General features: G+C 43.7%; 1 long non-coding RNA gene across 1 annotated transcript in view; it reads right to left on the reverse strand.

Annotated features, from left to right (window-relative positions):
- Window positions 1–1,674: 1,674 nt before the first annotated feature.
- The window catches only part of LOC138296377 (uncharacterized), a 69,197-nt gene continuing 51,330 nt past the window's right edge, over window positions 1,675–19,541 (reverse strand). The window contains exons 2-3 of the long non-coding RNA XR_011203818.1: window positions 19,085–19,443; window positions 1,675–2,056 (exon numbers count right to left, since the gene is read on the reverse strand). This is a non-coding gene — a long non-coding RNA (uncharacterized lncRNA). The remainder of the gene's footprint in view (window positions 2,057–19,084; window positions 19,444–19,541) is intronic.

Genomic DNA, 19,541 nt, shown 5'->3' on the forward strand with positions numbered 1-19,541 from the left:
CAAAGCCTACTCAGGGGGTGCAGGACTGCTTAGAAAATTAAATAATGTTAAAGTTTAATAAACAGTATATAATTATTATTTTTTTAAAGCTAAATGTAAATTTGAACATTTTAATATGTTCTATAAGTGTGAAGGATTTTAAAATTGGAATCTAAAAATTAAGTTAGAGTCCTCATTTTGATTAGTAGAAGCAGTGCTAGTGCATCAAACAGAATGTAGTATGAACAACTGGTGGCCTCAATCAAATTTAGAAAAGGTCCAACCTTCCCATTCAAATTTTGATTTTTTAAAATATTTTTTTGAGAATTAAATATTATGTGTATTTGTTTGATAAATGCTGGTTTCTGTATTTTTTGTGCATTGTTTTGCGGTTCAAATAATCGAAAATGCTTGGGCTGGGGTCTCCTGTTTCAAGTAATGACTCAGTGGTGTCCCCGGATTCCAATAGTGATTCACTGAGGGTGCCTCGGTTCCAGTAAGGATTAATTGGGGGTCCTCAGTAGTCAAAAGGGTGGGAAGCACTGATTTAGATAGTTGCCATCTTCCATTTACATCTCATGGCACAATACTCCACATTATGAAACTGAGAGAGTGACTACTGCATTAGATCGCCATTCTAAGTTCAAGCCACTGTAGCAGTACTTAAAGGCTTACTTCTAAACATGATAAGCCACCCCTCTAAATTAAAACCACTGTAATATTGAGGGAATATTAAAATATACTAAGTGGTCAATCGGTCCCATTTTGTTTGCTGTTCAGACTCGTCCTCATTGTATTAAAATCTTAATACGAACCATTGCTCTTTGAATTTTCTGAACTCATCTCTATTGCCCACTCTCTTTTTATTTTCTATTTTCTTCCAAATTAAGCCTTTCATATCAGTACGAGCATGACCACTATTTAAAAGATGCTCCACTGACGGTGCATTTAACTTCTGAGTTTTAATAGCGGATATGTGCTAATTCTGTATCTCAGTTCCTTACTCTTCTCACCCACATTTCCTAGCTCACACTGACATATCACAAAATACACCACAGTACTACTACTATGACAGTTATTAAATGTGGTTGTGGTGAATTTAATGCACTGATATTCAGACTAAGCACTGATCACAGATGCTGCATCTGACACAATGGTAATACAGGTGACCTTTGTCCTCCACATTGTCATGTGCATCTGGGGCCTATCCTCTCTATAAATATGAACTAGCGAACTTCTCAAGTTGAAGTTCATGCTCAATGCAAATAAAGGATTTTCTAGTTTTACTTCCTCCAGGTCATTAAGAATATTCCAATTACAATTGATTATGTTCTTTATTCGATTATTAATTGTTGAATAGGTACTGACAAATACAGTTCTATTACTATCAATATACTTCTGAGGTTTATTGAACATGCTTTCTCTATTATAAAACCGGGCTCTTTTGAATGAGTGGGTTATTAATGTGCTTGGATACCCTCTAGCCCTAAGTTTCTTTTTTAATACTTCAGAGTGTTTGTGAAACTCTTCCAATGAGGTTCAATTTCTCTGCAAACGGGTGAAATTGACCAAACAAGATATTATCGTTCTGTGATTTATGGCAATGACTGGAATAATGTAGATTTTCCTAGTAATTTATGAAGGAAAGTCTTAATTTTATTAAAGACACGGAGGCGAGTATTATGCAGTTGTCTTTTCTTTATTTTCAATAGCAGCTCCAGTCAAGATTCACTACAACTCCCATAAGGCAAACCACAAGTAGCCAATGGGAGAACAACAGTAGTCCATAACAGTGCACCAATCACCGTCGATTCCACGGAATAATACCCATCTTGACTGAAAACAGCCCTCTTTTCTTGTGCGAAACTCAATAAGAAGTAAACAATGGAATAATAACCCAACAAACACAAAACGCCAAACAAAGCGAGAAAACTTCTTGCAGATAAAATATAAGTCTCTGGAGGAAAACCGGCAGGTCTTGTCGACTCGTCGCTTGAGATTCCTTGAAAGGAAACAAAAGGGAAGCCACCGCACCTAAACGATCTCTATGCAGAGGTTTGCTGTGTTGAAGTAGAAGCTAAAAGGGAGGGCAATAAAACACAGAGTTAGAATTTATAGTGGTGGGATAATACTCGCCTCCGTGTCTTTAATAAAATTAAGACTTTCCTTCATAAATTACTAGGAAAATCTACATTTTATGACAAGACCGGAGGCTCCTATTATGCAATTTTAAAGCGAATCAATCACATTAAATGAAGCATGCTGAATCGGTTTGCAATAAAACACTTTGAATACATTATCATTAGACCAGTCAGCCGATCTGAGAATATCCTCTAAACGAGAACCAGCCCAAAAAGCTTTAGATGCCATGGCTCCCCTAGCTGAATGCGCACCAAAAGCAGAGGTATCAATACCAGCTAAAGTCATAATCCAGCGAGCCCAACGGGCCAAAGTAGGAGAGGATACAGGATTGTAAGGTTTCCTAAAAGAAATCAATAACTGAGTAGAAGAAGACTTTCTCAAATCGGCTGTCCATTGTTCATAAACTTTTAAACATTGACCCACACAGAGCTTGGGATGATCAGGAAAAAAGGGATAAAAAACTGAAGAAAGGTTAGTTTTGGTACGTCTCACTACATTAAACAGAACTCCGGAGGGAGTAAAATAGCGAGCAGTAACGTCGAGAGCTCTAACATCGGATAACCGTTTAAAAGATACCAAACATAAAAGCATAGCTAGCTTAGCCGATAATTGCTTCAAAGATAACAAAGGATTGTCGGGCCAAGAGACAAATAACGTTAAAACTGTATTAACATCCCATAAACAACTGTATTTAGGTTTTGGCGGGTTAGAAAATGTTACTCCCTTTAATAGACGACAAACCAGCGGATGTTCGCCAATAGGCTTACCTTGAAAGTAATCATGAGTCGAAGAAATCGCAGATCTATATAAATTAATAGTACGAAAGGACTTACCTTTACTGGCTTCCGACGCCAGAAAATTGACCATCAAAGACACATCCGCTGTAATGGGATCAACTTGTCTTCCCAAACACCAGCAACACCAGAGAGACCAAGCTGATCTATAAGCCTTCTTTGTCCCAGGAGCTGTAGCCCGGTCAATGAAGGCTGCAGCTTCTGTCGAAATTGAAACGCTAGATCGAGATTCCCCGAAATTTTCCACGCCGACAAGATCAGGGACTCTTGAAGAATTAAACTGTGACGGAGGCCTTGATGATTGGTCAGGAGATCTGGAAAGGAGGGTATCAGAATCGGGGATTCGATTGACAGTTCCAGGAGGGAAGGGAACCACACCTGGGAGTTCCAAAAAGGGACTATGAGAACTAGAGAAGCTTGCTGACGTCTGACTTGTGCCAGAACTCTGGGAATCAAAATAAAAGGAGGAAAGGCGTAATTGAGGGAAGACGACCAATCCTGAGTAAACGCATCGAAGGCTAGAGCTAGAGGGTCTGGAAGCCAACTGAAAAATCGTGGAAGTTGAGTGTTTAACCGTGAAGCAAAGAGATCTATGTGGAAGGGTCCCCACTTGTGTAGTAGGGCGTTGAACACCTGTAAGTTGAGCATCCAGTCGCTGGAGTCCCGAAAGAAACGGGAGTACCAGTCCGCTACCAAATTGAGATTGCCCGGAAAATATTCGGCTTGAACAAAGATTTTGTTTTGAAGACAGAACTCCCAAAACCCTTTCGCTAATTCCGCTAAAGGCCTGGATTTTGTGCCTCCTAACAGATTGATGTAACGCACCGCCGAAATGTTGTCCATTCTGAGCAGAACTGAACAAGAAATCCTGTCCCTTACGAGGCTCCTGATTGCAAAGGAGCCTGCAAGCATCTCTAAACAGTTTATGTGCAATTTTGACTCCTCTAGAGACCATGAACCTCCAGTCGAGATTGCACCACACCGGGCTCCCCAACCCGTCAGACTTGCATCTGACTCTAATACAAGATCTGGGGCTGATGCAAAGATAGTTCTGCCGTTCCAGGCATCTAAATGGTCTATCCACCACTGGAGTTCTGCCCGAGACTCCTGATCCAGAGCTATAACATCTGAATAAGCTAGGCCTTTTTGGATATGCCGAATCTTTAGTCTTTGCAATGCCCGATAATGCAGGGGACCCGGAAAAATCGCTTGAATTGAGGACGAAAGCCGACCCACAATTCTTGCTAAAGATCTGAGGGATAAAACAGAACTGCGAAGAATTAAGAGAATTTCGGACTTTATGGATTTGATCTTTGATGACGGTAGAAGGAGAGTACCTGATATGGAATCTACCAGAAAGCCTAGGAACTCGATTTGCTGAACTGGATCTAGAGAAGATTTCTCGTAATTTACGATAAAACCTAGATCTTCCAATAGAGCGCAAGCTAGACGCACTTGTGACAAAAGCAAATCGCGAGTCTGACTCATGATCAAGATGTCGTCCAAGTAAATCACCAGACGAATGCCTCGAGCTCTGAGGAAAGCCGCCACTGGCCTCATTAATTTTGTGAAGCACCACGGGGCGGAGGAAAGGCCGAAAGGAAGAGAGGTGAAACAAAAATACTGACCTGCCCAGTAGAATTGGAGAAACTTCTGCGAGACGGGATGAATGGGAACTGACAGATAAGCATCCCGAAGATCTAACCTCACCAACCAATCGCCCCGAAGAAGGGTATCTCTGAGATGAAGAATAGTCTCCATCATGAAATGCCGATAAAGAACAAACTGATTGAACTGTTTCAAATTGATGACCAGATGCATTTTCTTGTTCTTTTTCTGAACCAGAAAAACAGAACTGAGGAAACCTGAAGGATCTAGAGAACAAGGAACAATAGCTTGTTTTTGCAGTAGAGATTGAATCTCCAACGAAATTAAATCTGTCATTTGATCTGAAAACTGAGGAGGGGGAGGAAAAACCTCTTGAAAAGGCTCTGACAAGAGTTCTATAACATAACCTCGCACTGTGTTTAGAACCCAAGGATCCCTTGTGAGATCCTCCCATTTTGATAGACATAGCGCAATGCGGCCCCCCACCACCGGAATAAAGGAAGTCTGACTTACCGAGTTGGGTCGCACCTCTGGAGTTACGTCCTCCTTTTGCCCTGAAGCCCCTGCTTCTTTGGGGATAGAATTGAGGCCTGTAATCCTGATAGATGTTCTGGTAGGTACCACGGGAACCTTGATTGGCATAAACTCGGCCGGCAAAGCGGTTCCTACCTCTGCCGGCCCTGGTGAAAACCCGAGAAGCGAACATCTTCTTCAAAGATTGCTGTGCCTTATCCAACGAAGAAAAAGTGGTCACATACTTGCTTAACTGTTTAATGAAGGAATCACCAAACAATAATCCTTCTGCCTTCACCCCCGGATCCGAACCGGCTAAGTTAACCAACTTTGGGTCCAACTTGAGCAAGAGTCCTTTCCTCCGCTCGTGAGTAATAGAGGAATTAGCATTTCCTAACAAACAAACAGCTCGCTGCGCCCATAAAGAGAGCTCTTCAGGGTCAATAGCGACTTGTTCCAGCCGAGCTGCTTCCGCTATATCAAAAATATGTGTCAAGGGACCCACAATGTCCAAAAGCTTATCCTGACATGTGGACCAGGCCTTATCCACTCCTTTACGGGGATCTTTGCCGTATCTGGTAAAGAAAGTCAGGAGCGAAGAATCAATCGCTGGAGTCGCCGTTATCTTAGAAGACAGAGCCGGGCGGGGACACTCCGATTTTAACTTCGCCCGGACCTGTTTATCCAAGGGAGTACGAAGTCTTGCAGTGACATGATTCGCCACATGTTCTGAGGGAAGCCACTCTGTGGAATTCGGATGTTGTATATCTCCCGGATCAAACATAGGCACCCCTTCAGAATCCAGAATGGCTGAGGACTCCGAAACATATTTGGGCTTTTTAAGAGGAGGAGGGAAAAGTAACCCTCCAACATCCTCATCCGAACTACCGTTTTCTTCCTCATCCGTGTCCAAAATCTTTGTTATTCTGATAGGAGAAGAAATGTGTTTGGTTTTAACCATGCATTTTCTCATAGACTTAGCTATTAACCCCTCCTTATTAGGAGGCCCATGAGGAACCACGTCCTCCGCCAGTCTCTTTTTTATTTTTTGAGGAGATTGGACGCTTTCTGCTTTCCCCCGCAGAATGGGCCAGCATGGTCTTGGACACGATATTAACTACTGAATTTTCCAAATTTTTTGACAGTTTTTGCCAAGAGGTAGCCATAGCCTGATCCACAGAAGACTGAATAAAATCATTTAAATGTTCCTTTAAAACATCTTCCTCCTCCTCATGAGTTAACTGAGGCTGAGAACTATCCATAGTAACAAGATGAAACACAATCCTCCTTCAGCAAAAACCAGGTAAGGGTTAAACCTCTCACACAGAGAGAAAAGAAAGTATCTGGCCGGAAAGGGTTAAACCTCTCACCCAGAGAGGAAAAAGAGATATCTAGCCCCTCCAGGGGCTAGTATGACCTAAGCAAGTGAAATTGATTCAAAAGTGAAATTGATCCAAAATGAAATTGATCCAAAATGAAATTGATCCAAAAGTGAAATTGATCCAAAACCCTGCTCCGACAAGTCTCAGCGATCCCTGGAGCAGCAACACGAGATAAGCGGAGAGAAGAAACTCAAACGGTCACAGAGACTGTTACCGGCCTCATGTGAGCTGTGAATTTGACAGAACACTTGCAGCTGACAAGCTGATCTAGAAAAAACCCTAAAGAAAACGAAAGTCAAAACCTCAATGTCAAACTCATACAAGACGACGGCCACCAGTAAAATTGACATGGGCTGTGAATTTCAAATTAGGATCACCTAGATTCAGCTGCTCTAACAACTCATCTAATATTGTTCAGGAACCTTCCTATACAAAAAAGATATAATCAATAAAACAATGCCAGCACTTCATATTCTCAAAAAACGGGGCCACCTCATTGTTAATATGCTTCCCTTCAAACTCCCCCACATAGAGGCAAGCCAGTTTCAGTGCACAGTTGGCTCCCATCCTGGTACCCTTAAGCTAGAGATACAAGCCATTTCTAAAGAGAAAGATATTATTTTTCAATACCATTGAGGCACACCTAACTACAAAGCCTCTGAGCACCCCCTACTTATTCAGTGCTCAAAACTTTCTTGAGTACCTTGACTGTGTTGTCCTGAGGGATGTTCATGTATAATGACTCTATGTCTAGAGTGACAAGTAATCTGTTGTCTCTATTGAAGCTATTTCTTTCGAGCAGCAAAATTATATATGCTGAATCTTTTATGTAGGATATTTGCTTCCATACCAAAAACAATCTACATACTCACTGAGTGGTTCAAGCAAAAACCCAATGCAGGCCACAATAGGTCTTAGCGGGGTGGGATGATATAAATTTGTATGCACCTTAGGCAGTCCATAAAATGCTGGAGTGATTGGATCATCACTACAAAGAAACCTATACTCTTCCTCACATATCCATTCTTCATTCTTAGACTCTTCCGTTAAGGCATCAACCTCCCTCTTTAACCCTTGTGGCCTACTCATAGAGCCCTCCTGGTCATGTTCTCTCACAGACAGAAGTTTCAAAGCCCTTTCTTCATAACTAATGGTATTTAATATCACCACGCCACCACGCTTATTGGCAGGTTTTATTGTAATCCTCAAGTAATTTTTCAAAGCATTCATCGCCTTCCTATGGTCTTCTGAAAGCAAGGTTCTTCTAGAGCCTTACGAACACACATCTTCACCACCTTCTCAATATCTCAATGTTTCTCTCCATGTGTGCTATACTGGGAGTAAAGGTTGACTTAGGATGTAAACCTGACTTACTAACCACCTCTCATTACGACCCTCAAAAAACCGATTCAGTCAGATTTTTTAAAAAAAAGCCTTACGATCCCTTTCTATTTCAAATTTATTAACGCCTATGCTGGGGACAAAGCTCAATCCTTTTTCTAAACTTCGCTCTCTACACTACTTAAGACCCTACTTGAAAGATTAATTATAGGAGCTTTGTCTACCACCAGTACCTCTGACTCATTTTTTAATGTACTTTTGAGGGGGATGGTTCGAGATTTGATTCTTCGTATGGAAATTAGTGACAGAATAAATTAGATCAAGTAAGAGAAGCACTTATGATTTTTTCTATTTTGATTTTTTCTGTAGATAATGCCCTTCTAAGAAGAAATAGGGCTATGCACAGTCCTTAAAAAATTGTGAATTTAAAGATCTCTTGAGACTAATAAATGGAAACATAGGTTCCTAGACGAATCAGATCTACTTGGGTGAGTTTTTGAATTGGATGAGAATGGTTCATTGACAGGTAGTCCTTGTATGGGGAGTGTGTGTTGACAGAGCCAGATGATGATGAGGCTATGCATTATTTAAAGCCTATGACCAAATAGTGAAGTTGAGGGGTATATGATGAATCAATCAATCAATCAATCAATCAATTTGAAGTGACTGTTTGAGGAGTTTATGTATTACCTGTGACATATGAGTGAATGGCTAGGTTGAGTGAATAATGGCTCTGTTATGAGGCGTTGGTGACAGTTTATGAACCTAGCGAATGAGATATGACATAGTGATGTGATGGTGCCACTTCATTATGATTTTAAATTGAGTTGCTATGATTCTGTGGAATAGATTAATGTGGGTAGCCTTGAAGAAGGGGCCCCAATTGATTATAGGGAATAAAAGTGGGCTAAAGATGTTTTAAGAACAGAAATGTAATGGAGATGTTAGTGTTTGAGTTGTGATAGCAGCCCTAAGAAAGTTGTATTCATTATATATATATTTTTGTTACAGATTTTTAGTGTTGTTATACATGTGGGAGAATATATGTTTCAAGTTCTGTAGAAGGTGTTAATAATCCATAATAGCCACTGAAACGCGTCAACACCCTGATAGACTGATTCAGTATAATACATATAAGATGAAGATGCATATATAACTTTGTGAATTTTGGAGGAAAAATGCAGGAACTTCTAGTGATTTGTCTTATGACTCCATTATGTGGCCTGAACAGTGTAAACAAAGGTCTCTGACACATGCTTAATGTTGTTTTGAATGCAGAACGCTTTATTTTACACTTAATAGTCAAACATTGCAATGCCTATTATTAATGATGAGTATCTTTGAATATGGTCAAGAAACCAATTGGTTTTGAAATTCAATTCTTATTAAGGTAGTGACCCATTGACAAAGCCATTAGGCTTGTCTTTCTATATTGATGTTGGGGACCTCGTGACAAAGCAAGTAGGCTTTCCTTCATATCCTGATGTGGTGACCCCCATGACAAAGTCCATAGGCTTGTCTTTAATATTAATGGTGTCACCCCTTGACAAAAGACGATGTGCTTGCCTTTTTTATTTTGAGGCACTGAACCCTTGTCAAAGTGAGGAATCTGCTGCCTGTGGGGAGTTGTGGGGTACAGCGTGGCAGAACCCAACACTGCGTCTAAACCTACGCAAAGCAATCTACCCATCATCATGCCTTTGGCTGTGCGAGGCAATGGGGTGGCATTAGTTGTTATGAAAGGATATATTTTATATATCACACATTGCAATGTGCAATAAAAATGACAGGCATAATGTTTTTTAATAAAGCTTTATTTAAAAAAATGAAAACAACATGTATTCAAGTCTTTCTTTTAACATTTTTCTATCCACAAGGTGCAGCTATAGAACCTATCACATGGGATCCCTGCACTCCAGCTGAAAAGCATAGAGCTCCAGCTCAGAGTGCTTGTAAATAATTTGGTAAGCTCTTCTGGGGTCATGGATTCAATAACCGAAGGAACCTACTGTTTTTTTTAATGTTGCTGTAGACTTATGCCCTTCTAGGGGCACCACCAAGCTCCAACGATATAAGTAAAATGCCCTCACAGGGCATTGTTGGGAGCTTCTTGTTTGGAGATTTGAATAATAAATGAACGGCTTCTGACACTCATTTATTATTCATTGTAGGAAGCTGGCTATCCATGCAGTGTACCAAATGTAGGGGTACACTATGCAGATAGTACAGACAACCTTTATTGGTTTATAATACCCAAAAGCTCTCTTTTGTGGTAGTGTGGGTGAACAGCTAGGCTTTTCAGAGGGTAGTGCTAAGCATTTGTCTAATACACAGTCAATAAATGAGACACATACGATCAATGGAGATCTGACTGGGGCCAAGGGGCTTTTCCTGCAGCCCCCAAGAATGCAGACATTGTGAGTGCCCCCGTGGAGTTGGGCCATCCACCAATAATCTAAGTAGTGGCGCCTGCTTGGGGAGCGGGCAGGGGGGACCCTGGTGCTCCCCCTACAGCCCCCAGCAAATACCATGTTGTGGGTGCCTCGGTGGGACTAAAACAAGGTAAAATGTGTACAACTGGCACACACTCCTGTACCTTTGTAAGACCCTAGTACATGGTGACCCCTGTTACCTAGGGCGTGGGTACTGGAGAGGGTCCCTAAGGGCTGCAGCACATTGTGCCACCCTCAGAGACCCCCCAAAAAAGTTACACACAGCTGCAATTGCAGATTTCATGTCCTGGTGCAAGCCAGGTGAACACACAACATGGCAGAGGCATTGTGTACCATGCCGCACTCACTGCATATAAATATCTGTAAGCCACCCCTACAGCAGGCCTTAGAGCCCTACGGTAGGGTGCATTGTATTCGATGTGAGGACATATCTGCATGAACAGACATGGCTCTTTGATGTCTAGTTCAATTACTATCTATTGCAAGTGGACAGGATAGTCATCTTGAGTTATTTACTGGACACTCGTCATTTTGAGTTCCCCAGCTACATAATGGCTTCACTGAAACCTATTGTGTTTGATATCAAACACCTCCTTCTTAAGAAATCCAGGCTGATGCCAGCCTTGGATTATTTTTGTTGTGCACCCAGAGGGCACCTTAGAGGTTCCTGTAACCTACTAGTCCCTTAGTGTGCTGGCTGACTGGTATCAAGGAGCCTGTCACCACAGACATGTTTCTGACCCCCTGGAGCTGAGAGGCCGTGCTCTCAGAGGCCAGAAACAATGCCTGCTTCATGGGATGGTGTTATCACCTACTGCAGCAGGATGGCTAGTGAATCTGCATACCAAGGCCAGGGCGCATCAAAGACCCTGGCTTCCCCCAGACCTGGGAGTTGCCACCCCCGCCCTGAGGCCCACTTGGCATCAGGACAGGCAGGAAAATTAGTTATGCAGTAGGCATGTACCACCAATGGGCTAGCCACACCCCTAAGTTAGCTACCCGACATGGACACTCAAGGAGGGGTTCCACCCTCTTCTTTTTGGTGGAACTAGGAATTCTGGGAAAGGTTATTCCCACTCCCCACAGGAAGTGGTCATATAGGGGGTTTAGTCACCCCAAGTGTAAGTAGCCCATTGGCTAGTATGCTACACTCCCCTAAACGCCTCTAAAATGAGTATTTAGATGGCCCCCTCACACCAGAAGAGGAGATCTATCTGAATGAAGAAGAAGGAGGACAAAAGAAGAGCTGACCAATGCAAGAACTGTAGACCTGCCTACCCGCTGCTTTCCTGACAACTGCCCAGACCTGGTCCGTCCTACAGCTGTGCTTCTCCTGAAAGCCTTGGAGGGTTGCTAGCACTTTGTAAAGTAGCCCACATCTCCCATGGAGTAGAATAGCCCCTTCCCTGTAGCCTGCTGTCACCAACAGAAACGTCTGGCACACCAACCTGCTGACCACAGGTGACACCAACACAGCAGCCATCCACGAGGTCACCATGCTCCCCACCAAGTAAGAAGACACCAGGACCTACCGGAGCCATCCTGCACCAACTCCTGGGGTACCGGGCACCTTGCAGCAGCCAAAGCTTGTTTGTAGTACAGTCCAGACTCCAACCCCAAAACCGAGGACCAACCATCTAGGGACTTCAGCAACACAGAGGACATCACTGAGAGTGTGACCCAGCTGCCCTGTTCTGTCACTTTCTTGCAGGTCCCCCCAGGAGCCATGGGCGTCTTGACGCAGGAGCACCCGGTGACCTAAACTCTCTGCACCCGAGCTTCACGGCCCATGGCCAATGATGGAGGCGCCTGCTCCCAGGACCCCCAAAAATCTATTCCCTGTTGAGAGCTCTAGGACTTGTCCCCCTTTGTAGTTTTTTTCAGGTGGCCCCACCCCATCACCAACCTCGCAGTGTGCAAGGCATCCGACTAAACCAGCACCACTGCACCCAGATGTCTCGGGCAGGTAAAACTGTACTGCTGGTGTTCCTAGTGACCCTGCCTCCCTAGCACTCTTCAACTCACAGGGGACCCCTGAGAACTGTCTTGCATTAAAAGTACTTTAAAACCTTTACTGCGCAAAAGCGCATTTGAGTAAAAGCATTACTTACTTGCAACAATGTTGATGCATTGCACAGTACTTATCTTCTTTGCAGTATTCTGGTGTTTAAACATTACATAAACAAAGTAATTATTTTTCTATTTACTGGCCTCGAGTGCCCTCTTGAGCCATCAATGATGTAATTTCAGATGTTACAGTGACGTTATTAATGATGTCCTAGAACATGTCATGAGTGATATCATATGTGAGGTAATTAGTTGTGCATGGGTTCAGTGCAGATTACTTTAGAGCACATGTTTAAGTTACCTGAGATAACTATAACTGGGGATGTTTGGTATTTTTCTTCATAGTATTTTTTACCTGACTTTTTCACCTACATATAACATCCCTTTACCCTTTTTCAGTAAATTTCTAAGTCTTTTTTCTTATTTTAAAGTTAAAGTTAAAATTAAAGATATAAATACAATTCCTAACTATAACGTCATTTTAACCTTTGTTTTTTTCAGTGGACTTCTGTGTTTTTTAACGTTAAGTAAGATGTCTATGACAGAGTGTGGCTGGGCGAACAGCCTGGCAAGTGGCCATGTCCTGAGCCCATTCCTCTTCTGCTGCCCATCTCCCCACTGTGCACAGTCTTCAGCCAGGCCCTGCACCCAACCCTCCACTGCTGTCGAACCTCACACTGCGCATGGTCTTTGGCCATGCGCAGCACGAGGTTGGGCACGGGGCCAGGCCACGGCATACAGCCAGTCCTTGTGCACAACCCCCACATGCATGTATGGCTGACAATGTGATGTAACATTGTACCTGGTGTCATTTTAAGTAACGCAGACCTACTGACTTTGTCAAAGGGTCAGAACACCAAAATATAAAACATGGGCCTATTGCATTTATCAAGGGGTGGGCACATTTATCTATACATAAAGTAGACCTATTGTTTTTGTCTAAAAGTCACCAATAATTATAATCAAATGTATGATTCATAAACTATCACATTACAATGGTTCTATAAAACATATTGTCATAAAATGTGAATAATAAAGGTTTATTGAAAAAATCAACATTAATTTCAGTCTTTCTTTTCAGATTTTTTAGGTCATAAAGTGCAGCCATAAAAACAACCACAAGGTATCTCTGCACCCAAGCTGAAGAGCACAAAGCACCTGCTTGGGGGGCTTTAAAAAATAAGGTAAGCTCTCCTGGAGTCATGGATTTAATGACCTAGGAGATTTACTGTTTTTTTAATGTTGTTGGGGGGTTGCAGCACTCCCACATCAACAACAAAAGAACGTAAATGCAGTGATAACACAAAGCGCTTGCTTCACCTTATGGAGAAGGTCCAGCAGTCACGCAAGGAGGGTCTACGCCTGTCCATCGACGTAGAAAAATTGTTTGATCATGTACACGGGCCCTATCTTTTCGACACGCTTCAAAGATTCAAGTTTGATGAGCATTTCTGCAAATGGGTTAGTAGTATCTACAGCAACCCGAGAGCCTCCATATAAGTTAATGGCACTTCATCACCACTATTCCCTATTGTGAGGGGTACACACCAGGGCTGTCCTTTCTTCATTTTGCTCTGTATATGTAGCCACTAGCGCAATGGGTGAGGGACAATTCGAATGTCACTAGGATTCCCTTCAGGGGGGAACAACATCTGATAAACCTTTATGTGGACGATGTCATCTTATCTATAACAGAACCCCAAATTTGCTCCAGGCATTAATAGATGAGCTCCGTGCCTTCGGGAAGGTCTCAGGATTTAAAGTAAATGTGCAAAAATCACAGATCTTGAACCTCAATGTCAGCCCTGCTCATGAAGCCACCCTCTGCTCTCTTTTCCCTTTTGCGTGGGCAGTGGATACCTTCCTGTACTTGAGCATCGCCTTGGCCCGCACTGCCTCTAAAACAATGGATGTTAATTATTCAGCTCTTGTTTCGCAGACCTGCAAGATTTAGAGTCATGGAGTCACCTTCGCCTATCATGGATGGGCAGGGTCGCAGCGGTCAAGATGGCCGTACCACACTTTTTATATTTATTCCGAACCCTGCCTCTGACACCACCTTTGACTGCAGTACACTCTCTTCAATTGGCGGTCAATACATTTGTCTGGGACAGCAAGAAGCCCTGTTTTCACAAACATCTGGTACACAACTCTAAAGAGGAGGGTGGGTTGGCGGTCCCTCACCTGTCCCAATATTACGAAGCTGCTCAACTTCACTTCATAGTGGAATGGAGCCACCTGCTCTTCAAGAAGCACTGGACATTTAAAGATCAAGCTGTTTTAGGTTCCCACTTGTGGAAGGAGGTCTAGCTTCACCGTAAACATAGGGCTTGGGACCTGTATTCCTACCTGGTGACATGCTCTGTGCTGCGAGTGTGGGACTCAGTAGCAATCAAGGCAGGCTTAACAACTTTCCCTTCCCCCCTTACCCTGATCCTGGCCAACCTAGATTTAATTCTTGGAATGCAACCTGAGCAGTTTCGCCGCTGACGAGATGGTGGCTGTAAGCGGTTGGGCTTTCTCTTCGACACTCAAGGGGTAATACCCTTTAACCAGCTAAAAACTGACTAATCCTTAGCTGATGCTGAGGGGGTCCATTATCTCCAACTGTGTCATTGGGTGATGGGGCCTGAGATACAACAGAGAATGGGATGACCGTAGACCCCCTTTGAGAAATAAGTGCTTCTTAAAACTGATGACAGACGCCTCAGAACTGTATGTTCTTCTGAGGAGGGAACACTCCCCAACCAAATCTAAAGGGAGACCGAATTAGGTAGATCCCTCTCCACTAAATAATGGAAGGACATTTTTTAGAGGGTTCACCAAAGAGCGCATAATATGGCCAGCACCAAAACGCCATATAAGATTGCGTCCTATTGGAACCTGACCCTGCCGAGACTGCGGCGGTGGAGGCCAGATGGCTCCCGGGAATGTTGGTGGGGTTGCAGTGGCACTGGGACTCTGATACCTCTTTTATGGTGTTGCCCCAAGCTTACCCGATACTGGGATTAAGTCCTTCAACACCTCCGTTCTGAGGTTCCCAGCTTACAACATTCTAGGTTTTCCCAACCTCTGACTTATCCTCTTCACTCTCTCAAAGGAAGACAAATGCCCCAGTACTGGGGGCAGCGCTCCAGGTTATACTCAGTCTCTGGTCCACGGACAGAACACCAGATCACACCTCCTGGCTACACAGATTGTGGAATATTTTGGGGATGGAGAAGTTATCATTTGCTACAAAATCAGACTGCACCAGGTATGTGGACCAATGGGCCCCTTTCATTAGTCTTCGATTGTCTGATATTCAGGAATTAACATGCACGACATATCTGCAAATACTCTGCCTGATCCCGGATACACCCTCACTAGAAATCTATAGTGACCCATTGATACACTTTGTTTCCACAACCACCACCCAAATTACTATATTGCCAATTCCATTGACCACTCAGCCACTGACAGATAGGACCATTGGGGGGAGGAAGGGATATTGGGAGTTTTTCAACTTGTCTGTTTTGTTTTGCCTAACCTGCCTGTCTTATGCTGCCGGCCACCGGGATGTAGGCGGAAGCTGTGTACATGAATTACCAGTTCTTATGCTTACCATTGCAGCTGACCCATGGGATTGTAGGCAACACGCTGTGTACGTAAGAAATTGTGGTACTAAGAGTAAACAGAATTATTCCATAATAAAAATATTAACATGTCTTAGAGTCTTTCCTATATCATGCTTTTAGGCCACACAGTGCAGCCATAAAGGCCACCACAAACGGTCCTTGCACTCCAGTTGAAGGGCATACAGCTCTAGATGGGAGTGCTTTAAAAAAATGGTAAGCTCTCCTGGGGTCATGGATTCAATGACCTGGGAGACTTACTGCCTATTTTTAATGTTGCTGGGGAGCTGCTGCACTCCCTTCAGCCACCTGCAACATTAAAAAATGTTTTGTGGTGCCCCTGTTCCTTCTAGGGGCACCACCAGGCTCCAGAATTCTAATTAAAAAGCTCACCCAGGACATTGTGGGGTGCTCCTTCTCTGGAAGTGTGAATAGTAAATGAGTGGCTCCTGCCCTGATTTATTATTCCTTTTTTTGTTTTACTTTTTTTAGATGCCCTGATGCCCACCTGAGGCATGCACACCACATTGAAAAGAGGTGAGGGCTGTGTGGGAGTCCCAGGACACCCACAAGCCCTGCCAGCTCCACACACCCCCTCCATGGCAGGGGCTGATCCTTTTTCATTTTTTTAAGTGGTGTCCCAATGCCCTCCTGGAGCACCCAAAACACATCCTTCATTGGAGGCTCTGGCCTGTGATCCCAGCCAGCACTCCAACAGCACCCACTGAGGTGCCGGTGGGAGACACCTAACTCACTTTGCTCCTGCCTGAGCGGGACCAGCATTTTTTACTGATCCAATTGGGCAGGAGCAAAGTTCTGTTTTCTGTCCGGGAGAGTGCAAGCAGAGTATGTCACACTCTCTCGGGCAGGAAACAGCAGTGTCCCAGAGGATGGGGTCCATGGGACACTGCTTGGATCAGGCCCTGGGGGGTGGGACACCGGGGATGATCCATTGATTGGGGAGAGCTGTACCCCCCTCTCCTAAATATGAAGAAACACCCCCAGGAGATGGGTTCCTGAGGGCTTCGAGAAGGCTCGGGAAGCGGGCCACATGCCCCCCTCCCCTAAACCATAACCGTACTACCCCCTACCCACCCTGGCCCACCCTCGCTGGGGGGGGGTTAAAAAGGCAGGAGCCCGGTGGATATTCAAATGTGGTTGCCTACATATTTGTTCCACTTAGGGTGAGAGCTTCTTCCTAGTGAACCCTTTTTGTTTTTCTGGGGAGGAGGGGTGGCATGGGGAAATTTGCAATTTCTGGTACCCTTTCGGTACCATTCCCCTGTAACAGTTGGTGTAGCTGTAACCATACCTACATCCACAAGTGGTAAATCTGTTGATTGCGAAAATTAACAGCACAATAGATCATACAACTTGGAGGGAAGAGTGTTAGGGATTTAATGAATGGAGGTGTAGGGGGAATTAGAGAAAGGTGATAAACAAGCACAATAGTCATCAATTCAATGAGCCCATCTCAGCTGTCAATAAATGAAGATGACGGTTAAGTTACAAAATGTAAATAGTCTTTCTTTTTAGCTGCCCCAAGACTCTCAAGTTAGCTAATTATGCATGTCCCACTCACCCTTTAGAATATGGCTGAGCCCCAAGAGATGGGGTCCTTGGGACCAAAATCAGCCCAGGGAGGGGGGTGCTCCTCCTCCACAAAATGTGCCTGGCCCCAAATGGGATCCAAGGGGCAGAAATCGGCCTGAGTAGGTGGGGCTGTGTGCCCCTTCCCCATTAAATTTAGTGCTGCGCCTTTGCTTTTTTCAGTGAATTTCTAGTTTTTTTTAATGTAAAGTAATATTTAATTACCATACATTAATCCAAACACCGCCACGCGTAGCCTTTGGCCGTGTGGGGTTGGCAGTGATCCATGTGTAAACTGGTCCACATGTCTGTCATGAGATGGATGGACTGAACAAAGCTCTCCTTAACCAGTTGCAGCACTTGATGGTGCAGTGCTGTCACAGCAACAGTGGGAAAAATAGGTGTGTTTCGGAACCTTCTATTGTGGAAAAAGGGTCTCCATGAACTAAAGAAAACCCTGTCCTTTTATGAAAGTAAAAGGGAGGAGGTCAAGCGCTAACATTATGGTCAGCTTCCCATTGTGTAAATGGACTTTATCATAGGTTTGGTGGTACAGTGACTCCTTGCTGAACATAGCCTTTGATAATTAGTTGTTGTGACTGTTTTCTTTGAAGTATCTCCACTTGTGACCTATAAGGGGAAGGTAGGCTGCTTTGGTGCTTTGAGATGATATTTCTTCCTGTACTTTGCACTATTCTGATGTTGCTATGGGTGATGACCGAGCACTATGAGTGGCAAACGTAGGGCTGCTTTGGATGAAGTTGACATCCTCTTCTTCTTCCTCCTCACGACTGGCTCCTTTTATCAGTTCAACTTCTTTCTCACCAGCAGCTATATTTTTATATTTTTTATATGCTATTCCCAAACAATTGCATATTGTTTTTTCAGGTTAGTTAGTTGGGTCCCAGTACCGCAATGTTTGCTTGGCTTACCATGACAATCTTTTTTGTGGCAAATTGAGCACTCTTCGATTTGCCCCTCTTGTGGCCTGAGTGTGGCCTGAATGTAATGAATTCCCTATCTAGGAACAGGAGCTTTCCAATTGTGTCAAAGCCTGAAGAACTTGTTGAGGTGAAGCTGGGCTGTTTTATTTTCCTTTCGCTCAGGCTGGCTGTGACTGAGTAAGGGGTGACAGTTTCTGCAGGCTTCTGGGGTCTTGAAAAGATGAAGCAGGCAGTGTTGGTGATACTACGTGAGAGAGTAGGTTGAATGGAGGTGGTCTGTGCTTCCTCTGTGCCACTCTACACACTAACAATCACTGGCTTATCATCTCCCTCACTCCAAACGCTTTCGGGAAACTTCCTTTTCCCTTGTCTCTCATGGTGGGTCTCAGTGGGGCTCCAATCCATGTCAAGATTATCCAAAGGTGGGGGTTAGGGGTTGGAGAAAATGGGGGACTGCTAATTCTTTTCTTGCCAGAGATCATGAAGCTGATGTGTTCAATGGAAGAGCAGTCACAACAACCTCCGGTTTTGAAGTAAGCACAACTTTGTGCTCTGCTCCTGATTCTGGAAGATCAGATGTTGCAGGCTGAGGTTCCAGTTGTTGACTTTCTTGTGAAGATTCAGTGTGGTGTTGGGACAAACTGATTTGATACTCACTGCTCTATGACTGTAGTTGGTGCTTTATTGAGAGACATAAGCATTGTTTTGAAGCAGGTGCCATTGTTACAGGGATGATCCTCTTTCTAGCCTCTTCCTGGTCAGATGGGGGTGCATGTCATCTTTCCAGAAAAAGGATGAGGGCTTGATGCTAGCGGTGGCACTGTCAACAGACTTCTTCATCTCCATCCTGGCCACTTTCTTGTCAGGAACCTTCTTCTTTGGGACCAACTTCTTTACTTCTTGAACGGGTCAGCACTTAGAATGAGGAGAAGCAATTAGCAGAGGACTTTGGTGGCAGCATCAGCTAATTTTCATAATACTCTCCATCTCATTATTGTTTGTGATGTCTTGTGCACCTGCAGACAACAAATAATAATAAGCAGGAAGTCAATTAGACAATCTAGTCAGTTATGAAATCCAAGTCATTATCATCTTCATCATCACAAATGCTTTA

The sequence above is a fragment of the Pleurodeles waltl genome, chromosome 5 (genome assembly GCF_031143425.1).
Source record: "Pleurodeles waltl isolate 20211129_DDA chromosome 5, aPleWal1.hap1.20221129, whole genome shotgun sequence".
Lineage (NCBI taxonomy): Eukaryota > Metazoa > Chordata > Amphibia > Caudata > Salamandridae > Pleurodeles > Pleurodeles waltl.